Source organism: Pleurodeles waltl, unplaced genomic scaffold, assembly GCF_031143425.1.
Source record: "Pleurodeles waltl isolate 20211129_DDA unplaced genomic scaffold, aPleWal1.hap1.20221129 scaffold_72, whole genome shotgun sequence".
Lineage (NCBI taxonomy): Eukaryota > Metazoa > Chordata > Amphibia > Caudata > Salamandridae > Pleurodeles > Pleurodeles waltl.
Window position 1 is genome coordinate 1157689 of NW_027150393.1, and position 15864 is coordinate 1173552.

The 15864-nt window shown below is 48.1% G+C and overlaps 2 non-coding genes across 2 annotated transcripts; both read right to left on the minus strand.

Annotated features, from left to right (window-relative positions):
- Positions 1-4517: 4517 nt before the first annotated feature.
- On the minus strand, positions 4518-4589 carry TRNAP-CGG (transfer RNA proline (anticodon CGG)). The gene has a single exon. It is a non-coding gene; the product is annotated as a tRNA-Pro (tRNA).
- Positions 4590-15250: 10661 nt separating this feature from the next.
- TRNAS-CGA (transfer RNA serine (anticodon CGA)) lies at positions 15251-15322 on the minus strand. The gene has a single exon. It is a non-coding gene; the product is annotated as a tRNA-Ser (tRNA).
- Between the last annotated feature and the right edge of the window lie 542 nt (positions 15323-15864).

Genomic DNA, 15864 nt, shown 5'->3' on the forward strand with positions numbered 1-15864 from the left:
TGGATTTCTCCTCACATGCCACAGCAGCTTCCAAAGATAGTGGTGTGAGGAGCTGGCTGTGCAAGCAGAGCAAGATTTAAGGTAAGAAAACACACCTGTTAGGAGTGGGATTTGAACCCACGCCTCCATGAAGAGACCAGAAGACTTAGCTTCACTGAAGATCAAGCGCTCTTGAGTCTGGCACCTTAGACCACTCGGCCATCCTGACAGCCAAAACATTGTGCAGGTCTGACTCTTCAGTCTGCACTTGTTGATGCTGCCGCTTGCAATGTTCCTATCAAAGTCGCAGCTTTAAAGGCCCCACAATATAACATGGCCAAGAAAAAGAGAAAAAAAACAGAACAAGAAACAAGGCACATGCACGACCACCGAGGGATGCAGATAACTTTTTATCGTCCTGCAATAGTAAAGCACATTTTACACAGGTCACAAGTTTTTAAAGGTCATTTCTGTCTAAGTGTGCATTGAGAGAGACTGAGGTTTTAGTGAGCAAACACAAAATCTACTGCTGCCCAGTGTCGAACCGGGAACCTTTTGCGTGTGAGGCAAATGTGATAACCACTACACTACAGAAACAAGCTTGCTGGCTTGACTGATGGAGCACAGTTCCCCTCATATGTTTGCCCGATTTCCTCTATACTTGATCAGCAGTTGCTCAGAATGCGAGGGGTAAGTGTGAAAATTGCAGCGGTGTCAGCCAGCATGCATACACTCAGACGTCCTGAAAAGTCACAGCTGCGGGCAGAGACAGACAAATATCTGATGCCTAAATGCCAGGAACGCAAGCCTGTGAAATCATCACACAGGGCGCACTGAGAGCAAGCAGGAAGGAAGCCAAGGCATTGTAATCCATTTTTCGCCTGAGGCAAAAAATATGTTTTGCGCAACAATGCTTCGAGTGGAATGAGAAATGTTGAGGGGTTGTGTATTTTGAGCAGGATTTGATTGTTTTCCGCTAAAATGGGCTTGTCCGGGATTTGAACCCGGGACCTCTCGCACCCAAAGTGAGAATCATACCCCTAGACCAACGAGCCTGGGCACAGAAGTGCTACGGCTCCCACCCTGCTCCGAGGGTTGGTGGCAGAGAGTGGGAGACTACATCCCAAAGCAAGAAACGCCACATGGTGCTCTCTTCTGCAGTATGACTAGAGTCATTTGCATGGTCGTCATCGAACATGACATAAAAAGCCTCTATCCTTTAGACATTTTGTCCCAGATTTACAAGAAAATCACTGAGCGCGACGCTGTGCAAAATTTGCAAGCCCCACGCTCCGTCATTTTCAAAATGCAGGGAAGCGCCGTATTTAGTAGAATACAGCGCACCCCTGTGCTTCCCCCTGCACCAGCTCTAAATTAGCTGCTGAGCGCCAACGCAGCCGTTCTTGCACCATGGTACAAGGATGACTGCGTTGAGGGGGAAATTGTTTTTGTGCAGGAAGGGACACCTTCCTGGCCAAAAGAAAAATCTTCAATGGTGATTTGCTCTTACTTCTATGTGTGCTACATAATGCAGCACACATAGAAAGAGAAAAAACAAGGTGAAATGAAAACATTACCCCTGGGATGGCATTGGATTTTGGCGCTGACGCAGATTTACGACAACTCCTAAATCTGGAGCAGCATCAAAATGCTATGGTGTTGCTGTGGCACACTCACAGCAACACCCATTGCACGCCCCTTCCAGGGAAAGCGCTGAATGCTAAGGTGCCGTATTTACAAGGTGGTGTTAAGCCACAAAAAGTGGCTGAACGCCATCTTGTAAATACCGCGCAGTGCATAGTGCCACTGGGGCGTCACTAAAAGTGATGCTCCGTTGGCGATTGGGCCTTGTAAGTCTGGCACCTTATTTGCTCAAGGTGTGTGTTCTTGGTGAGGGCAGGAAAGCTATTTTCGCTCTCATACCTTCCTTCCTTGGCTGGCTTGAATGCGGTAGGCTCAGGCTTCAATGCAAAGGTCAAACAGTGAGCAACTGACTGACGTAAGCTGGCGCAACTCCTCTTGGTGAGCTGTGACAGATGCCCCAGGAGCGTAGTACCTCACGATGGTGAGGGATAGACACAGTCTCTTTTATCTCAGCTTGCCTGTCAGCTGAGTCAGGAAATGCAAATACTTGGAAAAAGCCCAGCGACTTGCTGTTTTTGCTTGGCTTCAAACCAGGGACCTTTTGCATGTGAGGGGTACATGATAACCACTACACTACACAAACTCACTTGCCGGTTTGCTTCATGTGGCTATGCATTGTACTGGAACCACCACACTATGGAAACAGACACACCTGCTTGCTTTATGTGGCTCTGCATTGGACTGGGATGCAAGGACTGAGGGCCAATATTCATGACGCTCAAAGCTGAGCCTTCCGGAACACGATCTCTTGCCTTGGAAGAAAGGAACTGGCATCACTTTCATTCCAAGAGGTGATTTCAGAACTGGACCCGAAATTACCATGGAGAAGCACTGTGCATTTAATGTTCCTATGAGCACTGCTGCTCCAGCACAGAAAAGCAGTTGCAAAGAAATCTTGCATACCTTCATGATGCTGAACCGTCTCAACGCAGGTATAAAGCATGTATTGCATTGCAACATGACATCTTACAAGAGTGAAAAGCAGAAATACTCCTGTTTAAAACACAGACTGAACCTATAAAGGTAAGGGTTTGTCTGGGATTTGAACCAAGGTCCTCTCACACCCGAAGCGAGAATGATACCCCTACACCAACTAGACTGCTGCTGCAGAGTCATTTGAAACATCTTCTGAAGCGTCTTTCAGGAAAGCAGGGCAATTTGGAGGCTCTCTCTCTAAGCGTGCCATAGCAATTGATGTTTTCTGTCAAGGATTTTTTGTTTGTCTTTAGCAAGGAAAGAGGTAGTCAAGATGCCCTGTGCCAGTGAGCTGAACTAGGGCACTGATGTGAAAAGCAGACCCTTTCTGGTAGTTGTAACCCTCTGCAAGTCCTGGACCCTTGCACCTTAGACTTCCAGACCAGAAGCACTGAAGGGCCTGCTAGCTCTTGAGCCAGAGAAGCATGCCTCTTGGATTCAAGCACACTTGCTCGCTCAGCGCTCAATCAGGCTCGATCAGGCGAGATTTATAGTAGTGGCTCATAGGCCTGAAACACTCACCTGGGAGACGCGGGGTGGCTGATTTCCCGGAATGGCCCTTGATGGGGAAATCACCTCCTTTCCCCCGCCTCATTTCAGAATTGTGTGCAAGTCGCAAGACAGTGTTCAGGGGTTCATGGGTACTGCCTACTCCCAGCTGCCTCTCTGTCTTCTTCATGTAAATTGCAAGTCACGAGGAGGCACCATTGCCAATATGCTCCGCCCACCTAACCAAGAAACCCAGTTTGAGCTTTTCTGCCTGTGTTGTTGCAGGGGCAGTGTCTTCTTTGCCCAAAAGGTGGCAGGAGAGAATCACTTCAAACGATAGAATCAACTGCTTCAGTAGAAACCAGCATGGTAGTTACTGTCATAAAGTGCAGCTCTAACAGAAGGTGTGCCTGAGATGCCCCTTCCAGTAATACACAGAATTTTGATTGAGGGCCCAGCCGATGGGTTGGTGGATTTCTCCTCACATGCCACAGCAGCTTCCAAAGATAGTGGTGTGAGGAGCTGGCTGTGCAAGCAGAGCAAGATTTAAGGTAAGAAAACACACCTGTTAGGAGTGGGATTTGAACCAACTCCCCCATGAAGAGACCAGAAGGCTCAGCTTCACTGAAGATCAAGCTCTCTTGAGTCTGACACCTTAGACCACTCGGCCATCCTGACAGCCGAAACGTTGTGCAGGTCTGACTCTTCAGTCTGCACTTGTTGATGCTGCCGCTTGCAATGTTCCTATCAAAGTCACAGCTTTAAAGGCCCCACAATATAACATGGCCAAGAAAAAAAAAAAAAACAGAACAAGAAACAAGGCACATGCACGACCACCGAGGGATGCAGATAACTTTTTATCGTCCTGCAATAGTAAAGCACATTTTACACAGGTCACAAGTTTTTAAAGGTCATTTCTGTCTAAGTGTGCATTGAGAGAGACTGAGGTTTTAGTGAGCAAACACAAAAGCTACTGCTGCCCAGTGTCGAACCGGGGACCTTTTGCGTGTGAGCCAAATGTGATAACCACTACACTACAGAAACAAGCTTGCTGGCTTGACTGAAGGAGCACAGTTCCCCTCATATGTTTGCCCGATTTCCTCTATACTTGATCACAAGTTGCTCAGAATGCGAGGGGTAAGTGTGAAAATTGCAGCGGTGTCAGCCAGCATGCATACACTCAGACGTCCTGAAAAGTCACAGCTGCGGGCAGAGACAGACAAATATCTGATGCCTAAATGCCAGGAACGCAAGCCTGTGAAATCATCACACAGGGCGCACTGAGAGCAAGCAGGAAGGAAGCCAAGGCATTGTAATCCATTTTTCGCCTGAGGCAAAAAATATGTTTTGCGCAACAATGCTTCGAGTGGAATTAGAAATGTTGAGGGGTTGTGTATTTTGAGCAGGATTTGATTGTTTTCCGCTAAAATGGGCTCGTCCGGGATTTGAACCTGGGACCTCTTGCACCCGAAGCGAGAATCATACCCCTAGACCAACGAGCCTGGGCGCAGAAGCGCTACGGCTCCCACCCTGCTCCGAGGGTTGGTGGCAGAGAGTGGGAGACTACATCCCAAAGCAAGAAACGCCACATGGTGCTCTCTTCTGCAGTATGACTAGAGTCATTTGCATGGTCGTCATCGAACATGACATAAAAAGCCTCTATCCTTTAGACATTTTGTCCCAGATTTACAAGAAAATGACTGAGCGCGACGCTGTGCCAAATTTGCAAGCCCCACGCTCCGTCATTTTCAAAATGCAGGGAAGCGCCGTATTTAGTAGAATACAGCGCACCCCTGTGCTTCCCCCTGCGCCAGCTCTAAATTAGCTGCTGAGCGCCAACGCAGCCGTTCTTGCTCCATGGTACAAGGATGACTGCGTTGAGGGGGAAATTGTTTTTGTGCAGGAAGGGACACCTTCCTGGCCAAAAGAAAAATCTTCAATGGTGATTTGCTCTTACTTCTATGTGTGCTGCAGAATGCAGCACACATAGAAAGAGAAAAAACGAGGAGAAATGAAAACATTTCTCCTCAGTGCGCCACTCTAACGATACCCCTGGGATGGCGTTGGATTTTGGCGCTGACGCAGATTTACGACAACTCCTAAATCTGGAGCAGCATCAAAATGCTATGGTGTTGCTGTGGCACACTCACAGCAACACCCATTGCACGCCCCTTCCAGGGAAAGTGCTGAATGCTAAGGTGCCGTATTTACAAGGTGGTGTTAAGCCACAAAAAGTGGCTGAACGCCATCTTGCAAATACCGCGCAGTGCATAGTGCCACCGGGGCGTCACTAAAAGTGAGGCTCCGTTGGCGATTGGGCCTTGTAAGTCTGGCACCTTATTTGCTCAAGGTGTGTGTTCTTGGTGAGGGCAGGAAAGCTATTTTCGCTCTCATACCTTCCTTCCTTGGCTGGCTTGAATGCGGTAGACTCAGGCTTCAATGCAAAGGTCAAACAGTGAGCAACTGACTGACGTAAGCTGGCGCAACTCCTCTTGGTGAGCTGTGACAGATGCCCCAGGAGCGTAGTACCTCACGATGGTGAGGGGTAGACACAGTCTCTTTTATCTCAGCTTGCCTGTCAGCTGAGTCAGGAAATGCAAATACTGGGAAAAAGCCCAGCGACTTGCTGTTTTTGCTTGGCTTCGAACCAGGGACCTTCTGCATGTGAGGTGCGCATTATAACCACTACACTACACAAACAGAAACACTCGCCGGTTTTCTTCATGTGGCTATGCATTGTACTGGAACCACCACACTATGGAAACAGACACACCTGCTTGCTTTATGTGGCTCTGCATTGGACTGGGATGCAAGGACTGAGGGCCAATGTTCATGACGCTCAAAGCTGAGCCTTCCGGAACACGATCTCTTGCCTTGGAAGAAAGGAACTGGCATCACTTTCATTACAAGAGGTGATTTCAGATCTGGACCCGAAATTACCATGGAGAAGCACTGTGCATTTAATGTTCCTATGAGCACTGCTGCTCCAGCACAGAAAAGCAATTGCAAAGAAATCTCGCATACCTTCATGATGCTGAAACGTATCAATGCAGGTATAAAGCATGTATTGCATTGCAACATGACATCTTACAAGAGTGAAAAGCAGAAATACTCCTGTTTAAAACACAGAATGAACCTATAAAGGTAAGGGTTTGTCTGGGATTTGAACCAAGGTCCTCTCACACCCGAAGCGAGAATCATACCCCTATACCAACTAGACTGCTGCTGGAGAGGCATTTGAAACATCTTCTGAAGCGTCTTTCAGAAAAGCAGGGCCATTCGGAGGCTCTCTCTCTAAGCGTGCCATAGCAATTGATGTTTTCTGTCAAGGATTTTTTGTTTGTCTCTAGCAAGGAAAGAGGTAGTCAAGATGCCCTGTGCCAGTGAGCTGAACTAGGGCACTGATGTGAAAAGCAGACCCTTTCTGGTAGTTGTAACCCTCTGCAAGTCCTGGACCCTTGCACCTTAGACTTCCAGACCAGAAGCACTGAAGGGCCTGCTAGCTCTTGAGCCAGAGAAGCATGCCTCTTGGATTCAAGCACACTTGCTCACTCAGCGCTCGATCAGGCGAGATTTATAGTAGTGGCTCATAGGCTTGAAACACTCACCTGGGAGACGTGGGGTGGCTGATTTCCCGGAATGGCCCTTGATGGGGAAATCACCTCCTCTCCCCCGCCTCGTTTCAGAATTGTGTGCAAGTCGCAAGACAGTGTTCAGGGGTTCATGGGTACTGCCTACTCCCAGCTGCCTCTCTGTCTTCTTCATGTAAATTGCAAGTCACGAGGAGGCACCATTGCCAATATGCTCTGCCCACCTAACCAAGAAACCCAGTTTGAGCTTGTCTGCCTCTGTTGTTGCAGGGGCAGTGTCTTCTTTGCCCAAAAGGTGGCAGGAGAGACTCACTTCAAACGATAGAATCAACTGCTTAAGTAGAAACCAGCATGGTAGTTACTGTCATAAAGTGCAGCTCTAACAGAAGGTGTGCCTGAGATGCCCCTTCCAGTAATACACAGAATTTTGATTGAGGGCCCAGCCGATGGGTTGGTGGATTTCTCCTCACATGCCACAGCAGCTTCCAAAGATAGTGGTGTGAGGAGCTGGCTGTGCAAACAGAGCAAGATTTAAGGGAAGAAAATACACCTGTTAGGAGTGGGATTTGAACCCACGCCTCCATGAAGAGACTAGAAGGCTCAGCTTCACTGAAGATCAAGCTCTCTTGAGTCTGGCACCTTAGACCACTCGGCCATCCTGACAGCCAAAACATTGTGCAGGTCTGACTCTTCAGTCTGCACTTGTTGATGCTGCCTCTTGCAATGTTCCTATCAAAGTCACAGCTTTAAAGGCCCCACAATATAACATGGCCAAGAAAAAAAAAAAAAACAGAACAAGAAACAAGGCACATGCACGACCACCGAGGGATGCAGATAACTTTTTATCGTCCTGCAATAGTAAAGCACATTTTACACAGGTCACAAGTTTTTAAAGGTCATTTCTGTCTAAGTGTGCATTGAGAGAGACTGAGGTTTTAGTGAGCAAACACAAAAGCTACTGCTGCCCAGTGTCGAACCGGGGACTTTTTGCGTGTGAGGCAAATGTGATAACCACTACACTACAGAAACAAGCTTGCTGGCTTGACTGAAGGAGCACAGTTCCCCTCATATGTTTGCCCGATTTCCTCTATACTTGATCAGCAGTTGCTCAGAATGCGAGGGGTAAGTGTGAAAATTGCAGCAGTGTCAGCCAGCATGCATACACTCAGACGTCCTGAAAAGTCACAGCTGCGGGCAGAGACAGACAAATATCTGATGCCTAAATGCCAGGAACGCAAGCCTGTGAAATCATCACACAGGGCGCACTGAGAGCAAGCAGGAAGGAAGCCAAGGCATTGTAATCCATTTTTCGCCTGAGGCAAAAAATATGTTTTGCGCAACAATGCTTCGAGTGGAATGAGAAATGTTGAGGGGTTGTGTATTTTGAGCAGGATTTGATTGTTTTCCGCTAAAATGGGCTTGTCCGGGATTTGAACCCGGGACTTCTCGCACCCGAAGAGAGAATCATACCCCTAGACCAACGAGCCTGGGCACAGAAGCGCTACGGCTCCCACCCTGCTCCGAGGGTTGGTGGCAGAGAGTGGGAGACTACATCCCAAAGCAAGAAACGCCACATGGTGCTCTCTTCTGCAGTATGACTAGAGTCATTTGCATGGCCGTCATCGAACATGACATAAAAAGCCTCTATCCTTTAGACATTTTGTCCCAGATTTACAAGAAAATGACTGAGCGCGACGCTGTGCCAAATTTGCAAGCCCCACGCTCCGTCATTTTCAAAATGCAGGGAAGCGCCGTATTTAGTAGAATACAGCGCACCCCTGTGCTTCCCCCTGCGCCAGCTCTAAATTAGCTGCTGAGCGCCAACGCAGCCGTTCTTGCACCATGGTACAAGGATGACTGCGTTGAGGGGGAAATTGTTTTTGTGCAGGAAGGGACACCTTCCTGGCCAAAAGAAAAATCTTCAATGGTGATTTGCTCTTACTTCTATGTGTGCTGCATAATGCAGCACACATAGAAAGAGAAAAAACGAGGAGAAATGAAAACATTTCTCCTCAGTGCGCTACTCTAACGATACCCCTGGGATGGCATTGGATTTTGGCGCTGACGCAGATTTACGACAACTCCTAAATCTGGAGCAGCATCAAAATGCTATGGTGTTGCTGTGGCACACTCACAGCAACACCCATTGCACGCCCCTTCCAGGGAAAGCGCTGAATGCTAAGGTGCCGTATTTACAAGGTGGTGTTAAGCCACAAAAAGTGGCTGAACGCCATCTTGTAAATACCGCGCAGTGCATAGTGCCACCGGGGCGTCACTAAAAGTGATGCTCCGTTGGCGATTGGGCCTTGTAAGTCTGGCACCTTATTTGCTCAAGGTGTGTGTTCTTGGTGAGGGCAGGAAAGCTATTTTCGCTCTCATACCTTCCTTCCTTGTCTGGCTTGAATGCGGTAGGCTCAGGCTTCAATGCAAAGGTCAAACAGTGAGCAACTGACTGACGTAAGCTGGCGCAACTCCTCTTGGTGAGCTGTGACAGATGCCCCAGGAGCGTAGTACCTCACGATGGTGAGGGATAGACACAGTCTCTTTTATCTCAGCTTGCCTGTCAGCTGAGTCAGGAAATGCAAATACTGGGAAAAAGCCCAGCGACTTGCTGTTTTTGCTTGGCTTCGAACCAGGCACCTTTTGCATGTGAGGTGCGCATGATAACCACTACACTACACAAACAGACACACTTGCCGGTTTGCTTCATGTGGCTATGCATTGTACTGGAACCACCACACTATGGAAACAGACACACCTGCTTGCTTTATGTGGCTCTGCATTGGACTGGGATGCAAGGACTGAGGGCCAATGTTCATGACGCTTTAAGCTGAGCCTTCCGGAACACGATCTCTTGCCTTGGAAGAAAGGAACTGGCATCACTTTCATTCCAAGAGGTGATTTCAGAACTGGACCCGAAATTACCATGGAGAAGCACTGTGCATTTAATGTTCCTATGAGCACTGCTGCTCCAGCACAGAAAAGCAGTTGCAAAGAAATCTCGCATACCTTCATGATGCTGAACCGTCTCAACGCAGGTATAAAGCATGTATTGCATTGCAACATGACATCTTACAAGAGTGAAAAGCAGAAATACTCCTGTTTAAAACACAGACTGAACCTATAAAGGTAAGGGTTTGTCTAGGATTTGAACCAAGGTCCTCTCACACCCGAAGCGAGAATCATACCCCTACACCAACTAGACTGCTGCTGCAGAGGCATTTGAAACATCTTCGGAAGCGTCTTTCAGGAAAGCAGGGCCATTTGGAGTCTCTCTCTCTAAGCGTGCCATAGCAATTGATGTTTTCTGTCAAGGATTTTTTGTTTGTCTCTAGCAAGGAAAGAGGTAGTCAAGATGCCCTGTGCCAGTGAGCTGAACTAGGGCACTGATGTGAAAAGCAGACCCTTTCTGGTAGTTGTAACCCTCTGCAAGTCCTGGATCCTTGCACCTTAGACTTCCAGACCAGAAGCACTGAAGGGCCTGCTAGCTCTTGAGCCAGAGAAGCATGCCTCTTGGATTCAAGCACACTTGCTCGCTCAGCACTCAATCAGGCTCGATCAGGCGAGATTTATAGTAGTGGCTCATAGGCCTGAAACACTCACCTGGGAGACGCGGGGTGGCTGATTTCCCGGAATGGCCCTTGATGGGGAAATAACCTCCTTTCCCCTGCCTCATTTCAGAATTGTGTGCAAGTCGCAAGACAGTGTTCAGGGGTTCATGGGTACTGCCTACTCCCAGCTGCCTCTCTGTCTTCTTCATGTAAATTGCAAGTCACGAGGAGGCACCATTGCCAATATGCTCTGCCCACCTAACCAAGAAACCCAGTTTGAGCTTGTCTGCCTGTGTTGTTGCCGGGGCAGTGTCTTCTTTGCCCAAAAGTTGGCAGGAGAGACTCACTTCAAACGATAGAATCAACTGCTTAAGTAGAAACCAGCATGGTAGTTACTGTCATAAAGTGCAGCTCTAACAGAAGGTGTGACTGAGATGCCCCTTCCAGTAATACACAGAATTTTGATTGAGGGCCCAGCCGATGGGTTGGTGGATTTCTCCTCACATGCCACAGCAGCTTCCAAAGATAGTGGTGTGAGGAGCTGGCTGTGCAAACAGAGCAAGATTTAAGGTAAGAAAACACACCTGTTAGGAGTGGGATTTGAACCCACGCCTCCATGAAGAGACCAGAAGGCTCAGCTTCACTGAAGATCAAGCTCTCTTGAGTCTGGCACCTTAGACCACTCGGCCATCCTGACAGCCAAAACATTGTGCAGGTCTGACTCGTCAGTCTGCACTTGTTGATGCTGCCGCTTGCAATGTTCCTATCAAAGTCACAGCTTTAAAGGCCCCACAATATAACATGGCCAAGAAAAAAAAAAAAAACAGAACAAGAAACAAGGCACAAGCACGACCACCGAGAGATGCATATAACTTTTTATCGTCCTGCAATAGTAAAGCACATTTTACACACGTCACAAGTTTTTAAAGGTCATTTCTGTCTAAGTGTGCATTGAGAGAGACTGAGGTTTTAGTGAGCAAACACAAAAGCTACTGCTGCCCAGTGTCGAACCGGGGACCTTTTGCATGTGAGGCAAATGTGATAACCACTACACTACAGAAACAAGCTTGCTGGCTTGACTGAAGGAGCACAGTTCCCCTCATATGTTTGCCCGATTTCCTCTATACTTGATCAGCAGTTGCTCAGAATGCGAGGGGTAAGTGTGAAAATTGCAGCGGTGTCAGCCAGCATGCATACACTCAGACGTCCTGAAAAGTCACAGCTGCGGGCAGAGACAGACAAATATCTGATGCCTAAATGGCAGGAACGCAAGCCTGTGAAATCATCACACAGGGCGCACTAAGAGCAAGCAGGAAGGAAGCCAAGGCATTGTAATCCATTTTTCGCCTGAGGCAAAAAATATGTTTTGCGCAACAATGCTTCGAGTGGAATGAGAAATGTTGAGGGGTTGTGTATTTTGAGCAGGATTTGATTGTTTTCCGCTAAAATGGGCTCGGCTGGGATTTGAACCCGGGACCTCTCGCACCCAAAACGAGAATCATACCCCTAGACCAACCAGCCTGGGGACAGAAACGCTACGGCTCCCACCCTGCTCCGAGGGTTGGTGGCAGAGAGTGGGAGACTACATCCCAAAGCAAGAAACGCCACATGGTGCTCTCTTCTGCAGTATGACTAGAGTCATTCGCATGGTCGTCATCGAACATGACATAAAAAGCCTCTATCCTTTAGACATTTTGTCCCAGATTTACAAGAAAATGACTGAGCGCGACGCTGTGCCAAATTTGCAAGCCCCACGCTCCGTCATTTTCAAAATGCAGGGAAGCGCCGTATTTAGTAGAATACAGCGCACCCCTGTGCTTCCCCCTGCGCCAGCTCTAAATTAGCTGCTGAGCGCCAACGCAGCCGTTCTTGCACCATGGTACAAGGATGACTGCGTTGAGGGGGAAATTGTTTTTGTGCAGGAAGGGACACCTTCCTGGCCAAAAGAAAAATCTTCAATGGTGATTTGCTCTTACTTCTATGTGTGCTTCATAATGCAGCACACATAGAAAGAGAAAAAACGAGGAGAAATGAAAACATTTCTCCTCAGTGCGCCACTCTAACGATACCCCTGGGATGGCGTTGGATTTTGGCGCTGACGCAGATTTACGACAACTCCTAAATCTGGAGCAGCATTAAAATGCTATGGTGTTGCTGTGGCACACTCACAGCAACACCCATTGCACGCCCCTTCCAGGGAAAGCGCTGAATGCTAAGGTGCCGTATTTACAAGATGGTGTTAAGCCACAAAAAGTGGCTGAACGCCATCTTGTAAATACCGCGCAGTGCATAGTGCCACCGGGGCGTCACTAAAAGTGATGCTCCGTTGGCGATTGGGCCTCGTAAGTCTGGCACCTTATTTGCTCAAGGTGTGTGTTCTTGGTGAGGGCAGGAAAGCTATTTTCGCTCTCATACCTTCCTTCCTTGGCTGGCTTGAATGCGGTAGGCTCAGGCTTCAATGCAAAGGTCAAACAGTGAGCAACTGACTGACGTAAGCTGGCGCAACTCCTCTTGATGAGCTGTGACAGATGCCCCAGGAGCGTAGTACCTCACGATGGTGAGGGATAGACACAGTCTCTTTTATCTCAGCTTGCCTGTCAGCTGAGTCAGGAAATGCAAATACTGGGAAAAAGCCCAGCGACTTGCTGTATTTGCTTGGCTTCGAACCAGGGACCTTTTGCATGTGAGGTGCGCATGATAACCACTACACTACACAAACAGACACACTTGCCGGCTTGCTTCATGTGGCTATGCATTGTACTGGAACCACCACACTATGGAAACAGACACACCTGCTTGCTTTATGTGGCTCTGCATTGGACTGGGATGCAAGGACTGAGGGCTAATGTTCATGACGCTCAAAGCTGAGCCTTCCGGAACACGATCTCTTGCCTAGGAAGAAAGGAACTGGCATCACTTTCATTCCAAGAGGTGATTTCAGAACTGGACCCGAAATTACCATGGAGAAGCACTGTGCATTTAATGTTCCTATGAGCACTGCTGCTCCAGCACAGAAAAGCAGTTGCAAAGAAATCTCGCATACCTTCATGATGCTGAACCGTCTCAACGCAGGTATAAAGCATGTATTGCATTGCAACATGACATCTTACAAGAGTGAAAAGCAGAAATACTCCTGTTTAAAACACAGACTGAACCTATAAAGGTAAGGGTTTGTCTGGGATTTGAACCAAGGTCCTCTCACACCCGAAGCGAGAATCATACCCCTATACCAACTAGACTGCTGCTGCAGAGGCATTTGAAACATCTTCTGAAGCGTCTTTCAGAAAAGCAGGGCCATTTGGAGGCTCTCTCTCTAAGCGTGCCATAGCAATTGATGTTTTCTGTCAAGGATTTTTTGTTTGTCTCTAGCAAGGAAAGAGGCAGTCAAGATGCCCTGTGCCAGTGAGCTGAACTAGGGCACTGATGTGAAAAGCAGACCCTTTCTGGTAGTTGTAACCCTCTGCAAGTCCTGGACCCTTGCACCTTAGACTTCCAGACCAGAAGCACTGAAGGGCCTACTAGCTCTTGAGCCAGAGAAGCATGCCTCTTGGATTCAAGCACACTTGCTCGCTCAGGGCTCGATCAGGCGAGATTTATAGTAGTGGCTCATAGGCCTGAAACACTCACCTGGGAGACGCGGGTGGCTGATTTCCCGGAATGGCCCTTGATGGGGAAATCACCTCCTTTCCCCCGCCTCATTTCAGAATTGTGTGCAAGTCGCAAGACAGTGTTCAGGGGTTCATGGGGACTGCCTAATCCCAGCTGCCTCTCTGTCTTCTTCATGTAAATTGCAAGTCACGAGGAGGCACCATTGCCAATATGCTCCGCCCACCTAACCAAGAAACCCAGTTTGAGCTTGTCTGCCTGTGTTGTTGCAGGGGCAGTGTCTTCTTTGCCCAAAAGGTGGCAGGAGAGACTCACTTCAAACGATAGAATCAACTGCTTAAGTAGAAACCAGCATGGTAGTTACTGTCATAAAGTGCAGCTCTAACAGAAGGTGTGCCTGAGATGCCCCTTCCAGTAATACACAGAATTTTGATTGAGGGCCCAGCCGATGGGTTGGTGGATTTCTCCTCACATGCCACAGCAGCTTCCAAAGATAGTGGTGTGAGGAGCTGGCTGTGCAAGCAGAGCAAGATTTAAGGGAAGAAAACACACCTGTTAGGAGTGGGATTTGAACCCACGTCTCCATGAAGAGACCAGAAGGCTCAGCTTCACTGAAGATCAAGCTCTCTTGAGTCTGGCACCTTCGACCACTCGGCCATCCTGACAGCCAAAACATTATGCAGGTCTGACTCTTCAGTCTGCACTTGTTGATGCTGCCGCTTGCAATGTTCCTATCAAAGTCACAGCTTTAAAGGCCCCACAATATAACATGGCCAAGAAAAAAAAAAAAACAGAACAAGAAACAAGGCACATGCACGACCACCGAGGGATGCAGATAACTTTTTATCGTTCTGCAATAGTAAAGCACATTTTACACAGGTCACAAGTTTTTAAAGGTCATTTCTGTCTAAGTGTGCATTGAGAGAGACTGAGGTTTTAGTGAGCAAACACAAAAGCTACTGCTGCCCAGTGTCGAACCAGGGACCTTTTGCGTGTGAGGCAAATGTGATAACCACTACACTACAGAAACAAGCTTGCTGGCTTGACTGAAGGAGCACAGTTCCCCTCATATGTTTGCCTGATTTCCTCTATACTTGATCAGCAGTTGCTCAGAATGCGAGGGGTAAGTGTGAAAATTGCAGCGGTGTCAGCCAGCATGCATACACTCAGACGTCCTGAAAAGTCACAGCTGCGGGCAGAGACAGACAAATATCTGATGCCTAAATGCCAGGAACGCAAGCCTGTGAAATCATCACACAGGGCGCACTGAGAGCAAGCAGGAAGGAAGCCAAGGCATTGTAATCCATTTTTCGCCTGAGGCAAAAAATATGTTTTGCGCAACAATGCTTCGAGTGGAATGAGAAATGTTGAGGGGTTGTGTATTTTGAGCAGGATTTGATTGTTTTCCGCTAAAATGGGCTCGTCCGGGATTTGAACCTGGGACCTCTCGCACTCGAAGTGAGAATCATACCCCTAGACCAACGAGCCTGGGCACAGAAGCGCTACGGCTCCCACCCTGCTCCGAGGGTTGGTGGCAGAGAGTGGGAGACTACATCCCAAAGCAAGAAACGCCACATGGTGCTCTCTTCTGCAGTATGACTAGAGTCATTTGCATGGTCGTCATCGAACATGACATAAAAGACCTCTATCCTTTAGACATTTTGTCCCAGATTTACAAGAAAATGACTGAGCGCGACACTGTGCCAAATTTGCAAGCCCCACGCTCCGTCATTTTCAAAATGCAGGGAAGCGCCGTATTTAGTAGAATACAGCGCACCCCTGTGCTTCCCCCTGCGCCAGCTCTAAATTAGCTGCTGAGCGCCAACGCAGCCGTTCTTGCACCATGGTACAAGGATGACTGCGTTGAGGGGGAAATTGTTTTTGTGCAGGAAGGGACACCTTCCTGGCCAAAAGAAAAATCTTCAATGGTGATTTGCTCTTACTTCTATGTGTGCTGCAGAATGCAGCACACATAGAAAGAGAAAAAACGAGGAGAAATGAAAACATTTCTCCTCAGTGCGCCACTCTAA